The 13,696-nt window shown below is 30.2% G+C and overlaps 1 long non-coding RNA gene across 1 annotated transcript; it reads right to left on the bottom strand.

Annotated features, from left to right (window-relative positions):
• Positions 1 to 8,966: 8,966 nt before the first annotated feature.
• On the bottom strand, positions 8,967 to 11,245 carry LOC128991272 (uncharacterized). Its single transcript, XR_008490622.1, has 3 exons — positions 11,140 to 11,245; positions 9,654 to 9,756; positions 8,967 to 9,170 (listed from the first exon to the last, which is right to left on the bottom strand). It is a non-coding gene; the product is annotated as an uncharacterized LOC128991272 (long non-coding RNA).
• Between the last annotated feature and the right edge of the window lie 2,451 nt (positions 11,246 to 13,696).

Genomic DNA, 13,696 nt, shown 5'->3' with positions numbered 1-13,696 from the left:
GATAGATAATTATCAACTTTACTAACTTTTACAGTTGTCATAAAGCAAATTGCCCTTACGTCCAATGCAATTCATTATAATAACATATAAAATACTCATTATTGCCAATAAAATGTAACTATGTCAATAAGAAATCAATTGGTGTGTTAGCCCATCTAAAAATATCCTGATAGACAACAGCCAATATTATTTGTAGGCCAGAAATGGCTTTCTTAGAGTGAAAACCTGAAAGACAATGTTTGATAGTTTACAAGAAAATACGACGAACAACTGAAAAGAATCTTGGACAGTGCTGCCCGCCAGCAATATTATCTTTATGTCTCTTTATGTTTTGTAAGATGGAGTATTTTACAAAAGGCCAGTTCGTCTAATACGTTTTATCTCACCAAAACATAAAGTGACTTAATATGTAATGTTGTACAGTACCCTAATCGACTAATCACACAATTCAACAATATGCTTATTATGGACAATCCACCAGTATAAAAAGCTGTTAATACCTATTAAAATGTACAATTCTTTTTGAATAATACTTTTGTCTCCTGTCGGGTTTTGCAAATTACAAAGGAACCAAACAATATTATATAGTATTGAATGAGCTTAAAACTTATATAATACGTTATTCTTGTAGTTTATGGTTTTCATTTGGACTGTGGAGCATTACATGTAATTATCAGTCTTCGTAAGAAACAACAATAAACCAAACGCTGAGGGCGATAAATTTGTTTGATTACAAGGTTAACGAGCAGTATAACTCAATTCATTCATTATACGTTTAATATGGTAATATAACCGTTACACTTGTAATAATGGTTAAACATTCATTAAATGTTGGGTTATTGCTTCCGTTTCAATTACCCTAGTTACGTTTTAAGCCATCGTCTTTTTTCGATCAACCTAGTCAATTCGTTGTTTAAATTTATTTCGTAACCACAATGTTTTCAACTGTCTAAAAAAAAAAACACAGGCGACATTTTTATTTATTGCGAATTATTTAATTATTTTGAAGTATTATTTGAAAAATCTGTTATAGTCCTAAATTGCTGTAATGATAACACTTAATGCTTTCGCAAGATTTTCAAGACAAAATTATACCACAGTAAAATTATTTCCTACCGTCGAAGATCCTTACAACTCAAGGTGTTAAGTATTATAAATTGAAATTTAGAAATCCATAAAATTAAATTAAAAAAAGAAAAAGAAAACAATATATACGTGGACAAGGTTTAAAGAGTTCTAATGTTAATGAAACTACAACAATAACAAAAGTTACCATTTTAAAGACAACTGAGAACAGTGGACTCATAAGTAAGGACAAAGACTAATGTACAAGCATTTTTCATTTGCTGGTCCCAGCGGTTAACAAACATTATTGTCGTGTCCCTGAAATAATTAATTAAGCCTACTATTTTCTCTAAAGTTCCATAAAACTTATGTCTACTACGTCTACTACGATGTTCTATATTTGTATTTGAAGCAGTATAAATCATCACTCATTCCTTGTAACAGATGTTTTATTTAAATTTTAATTAAACATTTGTTAAATCTTGATTAGATGACACAATCAGCTAGAGCTTACGATAATGAGGTTTTGTGTACACAAATTTAATAGTAGCTATAACTGATGCAATTTTGTTTATCATTTATTGTATTCCAGCTGCTCTAGGCGTACTTCTTAACTTGGCTGGGGGTGAAAAGAGGTTCATTAAACCCTTTCAATACTGTATAATGCAAAATCAGTAGTAGTTGTGCAAACAAAACTTATCATTACAACATAGTTCTACAAAATCTTTTTTTAACTAATTGCCTGATTGTGACAGATTGAAATTACTGTAAGTGAAATATCAAATGTTAAGCGTTTGAATGTAAACATCATAGTTTTAGTTTTGATGCCAAAATGCCCAACCAATGATTCTATCTAAAAATGTACAACTACATAGTGTTATTAGTCATAAGAACAAATTTTACTGTTGTCTTTTAAGATATCAACGATGTTAAGTCTTTTTGGTTGTCATTTTCAATTGTATTAGTTAATAGCCTTAGTAAAGGATAATCAAGTTGGTTAAAACTGTCAGCCAAAGTTACTTATAAGCTTGCCTAATGGCTTCGTATGATAGAAGGTTATTAGTTTCCAAGGATAATATACATTCCAAGGAAGAAATTGATGAATTAGTTTTTATAGGGATTTTCTTTTAGCTTTAACTTTTGTATTAACACTTTTCAATATGTCATACAGATTCCGATATATAAGCGAAACACTAGCAGTCACATTAAGAGCCCTTCCTTTAATTAAGCTTGACCCTCACTCAACAGAACTTTTTATTTTATTCAATCTAATGCTAAAAAATAATGAAAATTACGAAATCTTAAAACAAATTTCCAACTCTCCAGGAATTTTTTACCACATTGGAATTTTTTTCGTTTTAATTGGCCGGGCTAATTAGATGGCTAAACAACATCATCATGTCAGTAAGCTTTATCAATTACAACATAAATTAAAGATGCTAACTAAAAATTAGGTCGACGCTAGATAGCGACAAGACTAGGGTTTGGACCGTTCCCTTCCAAAACGTAAAAAATGCCACATGACGTAAAAATTTAACACAATTTCCAGGCGTTACTACTACAAACTACAAGCGTTACTAACTACAAACGCTAAAAGTATGCACTCAATTGCACGGGTTTACAGGGATCATACAAGTTTGCTCTATTACACATTCGTCCTGATACATTTCAATGCCCATACTTTAAAGACACACTTCCATCATTCTATTGGTAATTAATGGTCTCCATCAAACAGTAAAGTTGAAAATTACAAAAGAAAACAATTAATTTGCAGTATGCTATAAATTTTAAAGGAACGAAGAAAAGGCGATCTATAAACGTGAGTAGGCTTATGCAATATTACGTACTCAGCTTTAGAATAACGAATCGTTTGATCAATCATACAACATCTGGTCTTGACTGCTTTTAGCGGATAATAATGCTCGTCATATTGTTGGTGTATTTAGGTCTTTATATAAGTTAATTAACTACATGAAACATAATATTTATGATATTGTAGATACTTTTTGCTAACCAGACAGACACAGTTGGTTTTTAATTTAAGTTACTAATAAGGCCTTCTAAAATTGATTTAATTTAATATTTCCTCTTGTATCTGTTCTTACTGATTTTGTTCTGTTGAGGACAGTAGAAAAAAACCATTGCAACTAGTCAATTTAGATAAATAGGAGAAAGAATAGTTATTTGTGTAACTAGTAGTCATACTATCTTTAAGTGTTGCCAAAATTCTTCAAGCGTACTCGTATTACGTGCCAAAAAACACATAGTTTGTATTTTTGGTTGGAATACTGAAAAACATAAGTGAGGCAAAAGTAAGTAAATGTAGTAATTAGCTACTTTGCGTGCGATATTCAGTGCAAGGAAGCCCACTTTGTCAGGTAACTGTAGGAAAATGAATACGTCACAATGTTGATAGGTCCAATAATTTAATTGTTATCAAACGGTTGTTAATCATCAATTATCAATTATTAATTATTAAGATAGGGACGTATTTTAACCCAAATACGAGTGAAGGATGAGTGTAGAATGGTGTGTGGATCTGTGTAGCTTTGTTACTGACTAAGATCAATTCAAATTCAATTTTGATTTTCAATTTCTTTATTCATTGAGAAGTATACATAATACAGCATTTGAATAGTGTCGAAGATTACAATTATTTAAATATAAAATACAGATTAAAAATAAATCTAAAAAAAATACATCTCCCCCTATACTGATGCCTTCTTAATATCTAGTACTCTTGAGGGAGGTGGAAAAAATCTTCTTGAGAATAAATTGCCATGTTTATTAAAAAAATTTTTTGTTTTGTTTTAAACTTTTTGGGATCTTTTTCATTTCTAATTCCTTCGGGGATATGTTTAAAAAAAGTTTACCAGCAAATTATGTTTTTTTTCATAAAACTTTAATCTGTGCCTATTTTGCAAAATCTTATTTTTTTCGTTTCATATCGGTGAACCGGTAAAATGAATACATTGGATGAGGTTTTATTTAAAAAAATTAAAATTGAATCATAAATATATTGCCCATAAACAGTTAGTATGTTTAGCAGTTTAAAGTGCTCTTTTGTCGAGACATCAGAATTTAGTCTGAGTATACTCTCACTGCTCTTTTTTGATGTTTCAATATTTTATCTAGATTGATTTGAGCTGTTGCTCCATATAGACAGATACCAAAGGAAATATGTGAATGGATATATGCAAAGTTAATGTTTTTCAAAGTTTTGACATCACATTACACAGACATTTGTGAAAGGGCAAAAATTCCAGAGTTGATTTTTGAAACTATTTTTTTTTGTATAATCATTCCAATTCAAATTTTGATCTATTGTTAGACCCAACAAGTTTGTGCTGGTCTTTTTCTCAATAAGTTGCGAGTCATACATTGTTATTGGGTGATTGGAATTTTTTATTTTGTGGCGTTTTAAATGTGATAACAATAGTTTTTTTGTTATTTAGTTTTAGGTTTTGGCACACCAGATAACTGCCCAAATTTCCAAGTTCTAGAAAACCAGACATTTCCGTTTGTTACTGACTAAGATCAATTTCAATTCAATTTTGATTTTCAATTTCTTTATTCATTGAGAAGTATACATAATACAGCATTTGAATAGTGTCGAAGATTACAATTATTTAAATATAAAATACAGATTAAAAATAAATCTAAAAAAAATACATCTCCCCCTATACAGATGCCTTCTTAATATCTAGTACTCTTGAGGGAGGTGGAAAAAATCTTCTTGAGAATAAATTGCCATGTTTATTAAAAAAAAATTTTGTTTTGTTTTAAACTTTTTGGGATCTTTTTCATTTCTAATTCCTTCGGGGATATGTTTAAAAAAAGTTTACCAGCAAATTATGTTTTTTTTTCATAAAACTTTAATCTGTGCCTATTTTGCAAAATCTTATTTTTTTCGTTTCATATCGGTGAACCGGTAGATTGGATACATTGGATGAGGTTTTATTTAAAAAAATTAAAATTGAATCATAAATATATTGCCCATAAACATTTAGTATGTTTAGCAGTTTAAAGTGCTCTTTTGTCGAGACATCAGAATTTAGTCTGAGTATACTCTCACTGCTCTTTTTTGATGTTTCAATATTTTATCTAGATTGATTTGAGCTGTTGCTCCATATAGACGGATAACAAAGGAAATATGTGAATGGATATATGCAAAGTTAATGTTTTTCAAAGTTTTGACATCACATTACACAGACATTTGTGAAAGGGCAAAAATTCCAGAGTTGATTTTTGAAACTATTTTTTTTTGTATAATCATTCAAATTCAAATTTTGATCTATTGTTAGACCCAACAAGTTTGTGCTGGTCTTTTGCTCAATAAGTTGCGAGTCATACATTGTTATTGGGTGATTGGAATTTTTTATTTTGTGGCGTTTTAAATGTGATAACATTAGTTTTTTTGTTATTTAGTTTTAGGTTTTGGCACACCAGATAACTGCCCAAATTTCCAAGTTCTAGAAAACCAGAAATTTCCGTTTGTTCCATAGTAGGAGAGGAAATCATTAAATTAGCATCGTCAGCATACAGGCACAATTCACTTCTAGGTCTACATACTAGGACACTGCTTATGTCCTTTAAATAGCACAAAAATAGCAATGGTCCTAGAATAGACCCTTGAGGCACTCCATATTTTATTGTTTTAATTTCTGAGGCAGTTTGAATATTTTTTTTATTTTTTTATTGAGTAATTTCAACGTATTGTGTTCTATTACTCAGATAGGAATTAAACCATTGCAATGCATTTTTAGTTATTCCAAGCAATTTCAATTTATTCAATAACATTGGATGTTTTACACTATCAAAAGCTTTAGATAGATCCATGAATATGCCAATTGTTGTTTCACCTCTATCAACCGATTCAATAACTGACTCTAAAAAAGATACTGCTGCAGTGACTACCGACCTTCCAGCCCTAAAACCATGCTGGTAATCATCAAGTAAGTTAAACTTTTCAAGATAATCACTCAACTGATCAGCTGTTTCATTAGTCAGGATTATTTATTTAAAGCCCAATGATCAGGAACAGCCGGGTCCGGTTTCGAACCATCAAAAAGCTACGGACTTTTCTCAGGATCGAACCGGCAAACTTTTGATTAGTAGGTGAGCACTATACCACACAGCTACTCAGCCAGTTTAATGTCAATGCCACGGTTAATGTAGTTAAAATTAACCGTGAAAATTTTGAAGTGGAATCTTATATACAGATATACCTGTTAACATACTTGATATGTGGTAACTGTAAACAATTAAAAGTGGTTTTCTGGAGATATTAAACAAATCTGTATTATAGGCTTTGCTTTAACTGACAGTAGCTATAAATGGTCACATTTAAAGCAATGCATGTTTCGATCGGAATCAATGTATTTCCTGGATTGAATTGTTTGACAATGACATACCGGTACCACCGAAACATGAAACACTTTCAACGTTAACATTTAGAACTGTTCGCAGGAACTTAACAACATATATTCACAGTTCTGGGGATATTACAGTGTATTTTACTGAATAATAGCGTGTGTTTATTCGTTAATTTAGACGTACTTTTGTGTTTATTTGGAATGAAAAAATCACAAAAAAGACTTTAAAAAAATAAAAAAAAACATATCAAAAGGACACAAATGCACTCTTAAACATAAACACTGATTGAAAAGAACACGACTTTTGTAACTGTGCAATGCAAATGTTGATGGAGTCATTGTTTTATAATCCTTTTGTTTACTAAGAACAAAGGCGTGTTATTACTGATAAGTTTCAGCAGATTTTACAAAAGCTTAGATGATGATCAGAAAGGTCGTGAATCCTTTTTGTTGCTTGAACAAATTTGAAACATTATTTTCGTAGCATGTCCAAGGGATAACGTAATGGAAATTAGAAAAATTTGATTGTGTTTTTGGAAAGCAAATAAAAAGTAATGTAATAGAAACAATTGATTGGACATTAAAGCTAAGCCACATCAAAAATAATATATATATATATATATATTAAATCACATTTCCCTTTAACTTTATAAAAATAACTTTTTTTTAATAAGTTAACTGCAAAAGCAACCCGATTTGATGTCACATCATGTTTATACACTGTTCCATATTTGTTGAGTGAATATAGGGTTTATTTACACAGTGTTAGTAAATACGGTTTGTAGTTTATCTGCTTCTGTCAACATATTCAACCAAACGGTTCACTAATTTCCACACTTAAAACAGCTATAGCCTAAGGAGATGCTGTTTATTCTTTTTATAAAATTCGGTTTCAACGAATAAACGAACACATTGGTAACTCAGTAAGTACTGAAGTTACAAATGATGACAGAGAAAAAAGTTAAACATAAAACTTCGATTAGATTAAGACTAAAGGTTCAATGAAGCTTAAAAAAACACTATTCCAAAGTGGCATGGTTAAATGTAATCTGTAATACCCCAGTCAGCATAAAAATTGTTGGAAAAGAAAATAAATTGTTTCAAAATTGTTTCAAAATTGTTTCGAAATTGTTTTAAAATTGTTTTAAAATTGACAAATTTGGAACTTTGTCTATATTAAAATGAGTTTAAAATTGTTGTACAACAATTTCAAAATTGTTGTACAACAATTTTGAAATTGTTATAAAATATTTTTGAAGTTGTTTTAAAACAATTTTGAAATTGTTTTAAAATTGTTGTATAACAATTTTAAAGTTGTTGTATAACAATTTTGAAGTTGTTTGAAAATTGTTTTAAAATAGACAAATTTGGAACTTTGTTAGGGTTAATTTCTATTTGAGTTCATAAATAATAAGTACGCCTTATAAGCAACTAATTGAATATAACATTAATTGATTAGTTTACTATCAAAAACAATGGTGAATAAATAAAAACAAATAAGTATACTGAAATTCTTCTATTTGAAGTAAACAAATTAAAAAAAGTAGAGAAATAATAAAAACACAGTCTACTACATTCTGGAAAATAGAAATGGGTGCATGGATATAAAAATAAAATATTCATGGACAAACTTTAAGTACTCTACCAGCCAGCACAGAATAAATTATTATCTTTTCAATTGCAAATTTAACATTCATATATAGCAATCATTAGTTTGCCTAGGCCTAGACCTAATTATTTAGGAGGGCTTGTATAAACTAAGTAACAAACAATGAGGTTATAATAGCAGCAAATTATCATCATTCTAGTTTATAAGATTTAGATTGCTTAACGCATACAACTCAATAAATAAATATGGGGAACAAAAAAATATTGAAACCCAAACAGCCAACAATAAAAGACAAAGATACATGAAATGCAAGGATATGATTTTTTGAGACCAAGTAGGACTGTGTTATGATAAAAAATTAATGCAAACAACAATGCTCGTGGTTTTGTCAATTGAAAGATAAAATGTCCATAAAAGAGGATTTAACTTATAAAATAACACTGTATATTAATTCGAAGTTTAATATGAAACCGTAAACAGTTTTGAAGGGAGTAGGCAACGGCCAGCGGCAAATTGAATCTTCAAGATGAAAGTACAAGTAAGAAGTTAAATTTAACAGCTAATATAAAACTATTATTCCCATGATCAAAAAGGTTTGGGATCTAATGATAATTACCCTAGTAATAAATAAATAAGTTGTCAAGGAATGACAGTGATACAACTTTTATGAGCTTTGCTACTGAGTCATAAGTTTTTTGAAGTACTTGACTTGATGTGATTGTCGAGATAAAATATTTATGGCTTTGAGATTGCTAATGTGGTTTCTATTGCATAATTACTCCATAGATTACTATGACTATTATGATTACTATATGATGACTATATAGATTACTATTAAAATGATGAAAATGTAAGCAAACATTTTATAAAAAACCTTTTATGTTCTTCTAAAAAATTTTTATATCATACTTAAAATGGCCCACACAATTATTTAAGGACAATTACCACTAAAAATTACCCATATTTACTAAAAACAGTACATTTCAGTAAAAAAATAAGTTCATTCCCAGATTTCCCGGTTCGTAGACACTCTGACAATACATTATTTACACATCATTCAAGCGTCGGCGGCTTCACGATCCTCATCTTCCTGTTCTTCAGGTGCTCTTTGACACCCTGCCCTAAAATTATAACACACAGATTAATATTATATTTTGTTACTAGGGACCCCTGAATGTTTACAGCTGTTACGTTAAGCAAATGGCATTATAGCAAAAGCTAGTCTAGAATGTTGACGTCGGCAGCTTGACTTAAAAAAAATGAAAACTTAATTTCAAAAAAACTGAAACCCTAAACTGAAATTGTGCCTTTGACATTCCCTAGTTCTCAGAATTATCTTTCTTTCGACACAAAAATAGTGAAAATCTATCAAGTGGTAGATTCAGAATCGTGAAATAAAAAAACCCTGTCAAGTATTAATGATTGTTGCAGTATTTGTCTGAGATAAATAAAATCACCTGAGCTTTAGTATAACAATATAGCCTACTATCAAAACTGAAGCATCCGGAATTAAGAGAGAAAGCTAGTAGCATATTGTTTTGTTAGCCTATGTTTTTAACCTCACTAAGTGAATTTTGTAATACAAATTATCACACTATACATACCCTTTCTAAGTCTTTGATTTTAATTGTGTCTGTGGCAGCCATGAAGCAACTGATTTCTCTATTTTGCTTTGTTCAATGTTGGCCCATCTCTTTTTCGTCATTTCTTCAAAAAACAAAATGCATTTAATAGAACATTGCAAAAAAAATTTCTGCAATTTTTGTGGAGTTAACATTTATTAAAAATTATATAATAAATGAATAGCCTAACATGTATGTTTGCGCTCAATATTTTTTTATAATTTATAAGTCTACACATATTTTAAAATAGCCACTTTGTTCTAAATTTTATAAGGATTAGGCCTACAAAAATATAATAATATATGGAAGAAAAATTGAAAATAAATAAGTTATGGGTGAAAAACAGATTTCGTACATTAAGCGTTAGTTAAGAATGCATAGCCTAATCATAGCTAGGAATCTGGCCGATAATTTACATCAATATCACTACCTACTTCTTCAGGATCATCAACCAGCCCTTCAAAATCACTTTAATCTTCTTATAATTAAATTCTTATAATTTTAACACTAAGACAATGGAAACGTTTAATAAAACACATCAGTCATCGGTGGTTAACCAAGTTGTTTACAAATACGCACGTCAGCTGCCTGGTAAAATATTTTTGGAACTAAAATGAAAAGCGTCTAGAAACATACATCAGGAGAAAGCTTAGAATCTGCCGAAAACGATACCAATCTTGATCCAGTTCAATCTGATTAAGTCAGTCCCAGAGCCTTCGCCATAAACGATGTTTGTGTGTCGCAAAAGCGACGCATAACACCACGGCGGATGTGTTGTGCATCGATTACGCGATGCTTAACACTCGGAGGGCTAAATTATGAGTTAACCAAGTTTCAAGGTCTAGTAAGTTAACATATTTATAAACTTAACTTATAGTTGAAAAACCCCTGCAGCCCTTAACACAACAAGTTTAAAAATAGGCTAACTTAACTTAAATCAATCCCTAGCTGATGTAACTTAGCTAGGCCTAAGCCTAAATACCTAGTCATATTACTTTTAAGCAGTTACCGCATTAGGCGACAGGCCCTACAATGTCATTTTCTATTTGAGTTGGGGACGCCACCTAAGTGAGTAATTCAATTCAATTATGAGTTTATAAACTTAATGTTAGATGTCTTGTGTAAGTTAGGTCTAAGTTATTTTAGTTTTGGTTACTGTAAATCCAACTGTATCATTTAGCAACGACCATTTACTAAAAACCCAACGGTAACTTACAGTTTCAGTAACATAGCCTGTTATATTTATGAGAAACAAAAGGAAATTCATAAGAGTTTGCTCACATAGGCTAGGCCAATTCTAGAGATGGGCCATAATCATGTTACCTACCAAATACCTATCAAAGTTATTGGTTAACTTAGACCAGGAACTATTGGAGTATCTCTATTTCATTTTAGGTTAGGCCTATATGTTAGTTTAGAATAACTGAATCACCACTGACTGAAAAGGCCTAAGTAAGTTATAACTCACCTTGTTTGCTGCTTAAGAAGCTATGTAGGATAAAAACAGTAAACTTAATGCACCTAATAACTTTTAAAACAAACAAAATGCCGTGATGCCCATCAGCCCGTGATCATGATCAAATATCAACATCAACAGACTGGAGACTGCTGTAGTCAGTGAACTGCGAAACTCTGGTAGAGTCTAGAGTAGATGATACTTGTAAGAATGTTAAAACTCATCCAGTATACTTATACAATTACAAATAATAAATAATTTATTTTCACTACTGTTAACCTGTTGTTATTAACCATTAAACTTATACAGGTCGCGCAATTGATGGTCTAGGTCTAACTTGAGTTTGGCAGTCTGCCCCTCCTCCATGACTCTTTCACTTGATTTTACCACTATCGTACTGTATTTTAATCAAAATCGCGGGGAGCTGTCGTTGCTGACGCATTGGCCACATACAATGAATACACAAACTAGTTTGTGTATTCATTGCCACATACACACAGCACAACACACTGACTATTATCCTACAAGTATAAGTGTCCCATAAGGAAAAATAGAAAAAATGTGCGAAAGACTTAAAATTTGGGCGAAAAAACACGAAAATCATTATAAATCTTTTTACAAAACAGACCATTTCAAGATTATGGATGGCCATTGTAATTTTTGTAACTTATATTACTGAAAGGAAAGCCGCTTTCATAAATATAATATCCAGAACATTTTGGTTTTATAACATTAATTATTATTTTAATGATTTTTAGAAGTTGCATTTAAATTGGCTTAAAACTATTTTAAGACTGTTGTAAACTTATATCAATACAATTGTGATACGTGTTTTCGAAACATTATTAAAATTGTTTCAAAACTATTTTAAAACTGTTGCAAACTTATATCAAAACAATTTTGATATGTGTTTTCGAAATAGTATTAAAATTGTTTCTAAACAATTTTAAAACTGTTGCAAACTTATATCAAAACAATTTTGATATGTGTTTTCGAAATAGTATTAAAATTGTTTCTAAACAATTTTAAAACTGTTGCAAACTTATATCAAAACAATTTTGATATGTGTTTTCGAAATAGTATTAAAATTGTTTTAAAACAATTTTAAAATTGTTGCACACTCATATCAAAACAATTTTAATATAGTTACTAACCATCTATATTAAAACAATTTTGAAATTGTTTAAAACTTATATTAAAATTGTGTTATATCCAAACTTATTTTGAAATTGTTGCAAACTCTTTTAAAATTGTTGTACAACAATTTTTTTGGCTTTTCAACAATTTTTATGCTGACTGGGACCTTCTCTGTGGCAAACGTTAACGGTAACTTATTACAAAGTATAGTTGTAATTGAAGCTAATTATCTTTCACAAAACTGCAAATTCAAATTCAAAATGCAATTCAACTGCAAAACTGTAAACTGCAAATAAGATAATGAAACTATGCATAAGATTGTTTTTTTATTCATCAAACCATTTCACACTGTCGTATAGTATGTTATTTCTTTAAGGTGTGATGTTTGAAACCGAAACTGCCCTTTAGTTAGAATTTAAGTAAATAATATTATTCAACATGGGTAATTTTAATGGCTAAGGAGACGGAATCTTACTTCTAGAATCATGGTAATTACATTGTTGGAGTATTGTGCTGTAAAAAGGTTGTAACGATTAAGTCTTCCTATCGCCCCACCTTAAATATCTAGTGTTGCTACTAAATTGTACGTAAGTAGTGTCATTGTAAGAGTCCTATCACATCAGCTGATATGGGAGTTGAGCATATGTTTGCTGATGAGATGCAAAAACATTAGTTTCGTGAAGTTTTTTTAAGAAAATTATAGGTACGGTATGTCGTCACAAGTGTGACGTATGTTGGTGATGACGTTTGAATGTATATCTTGTTCAAGGTCATTAAATAAAAAAAATAAAAAATTGGAAGCTATCTAACACCGATTTTTTCTGGTGTGAGATAGCTTCCCTTTCTTATAATTCTTTATTTACAGAAAACATGAGGAATGACAATAACTCGGTATGAGCATTTTAGATTATATAGGTGGTTTCATTTTCTAATAATTATTTTTTAGTTACAGAAAACACAAAAATCAAATTTCATCAAACGTTTACACAATAAACGTCTTTAAATTAAATGTTGAAAGATTTAAATTTGTTTGTAAGAACAAAACAACTACAAGTTTTCATATTCTTAAAATCATTTTTGCATGCTTAATTATACTCCAACCTCGTGTTCAGAAGCACTTGCAAATTCTTTAGTTTAGTATTCAACGACTCAGTGTAATACAGTAAGGCTACGTGTTCTAAATATGCAACAACTACCTGTATGCCAACGTTGTCTTACTGGCTAGTGATTTAATTGAATTCCGTGTCAGTAAGGAAACACTAGCTACAAGATACATTTAAAACTAGATAGTGGGAATTTGAAGGCCAAGTTGTTCTAATAATTATTAGTAAATTGAGAAGCGTAAACATTATAGCCTTTTTACATAGAAATATTTTATTGACATAGAAATATTTATAAATATTTGTATACCTTGCTACTTTAATGGCCCATA

This window comes from Macrosteles quadrilineatus, unplaced genomic scaffold, assembly GCF_028750875.1.
Source record: "Macrosteles quadrilineatus isolate MER2022 unplaced genomic scaffold, UCM_ALF_1.0 Scaffold_4__1_contigs__length_99947679, whole genome shotgun sequence".
NCBI lineage: Eukaryota > Metazoa > Arthropoda > Insecta > Hemiptera > Cicadellidae > Macrosteles > Macrosteles quadrilineatus.
The sequence above is the reverse complement of the archived record's forward strand: the minus strand, read 5'-3'. Positions and strand labels throughout refer to the sequence as shown.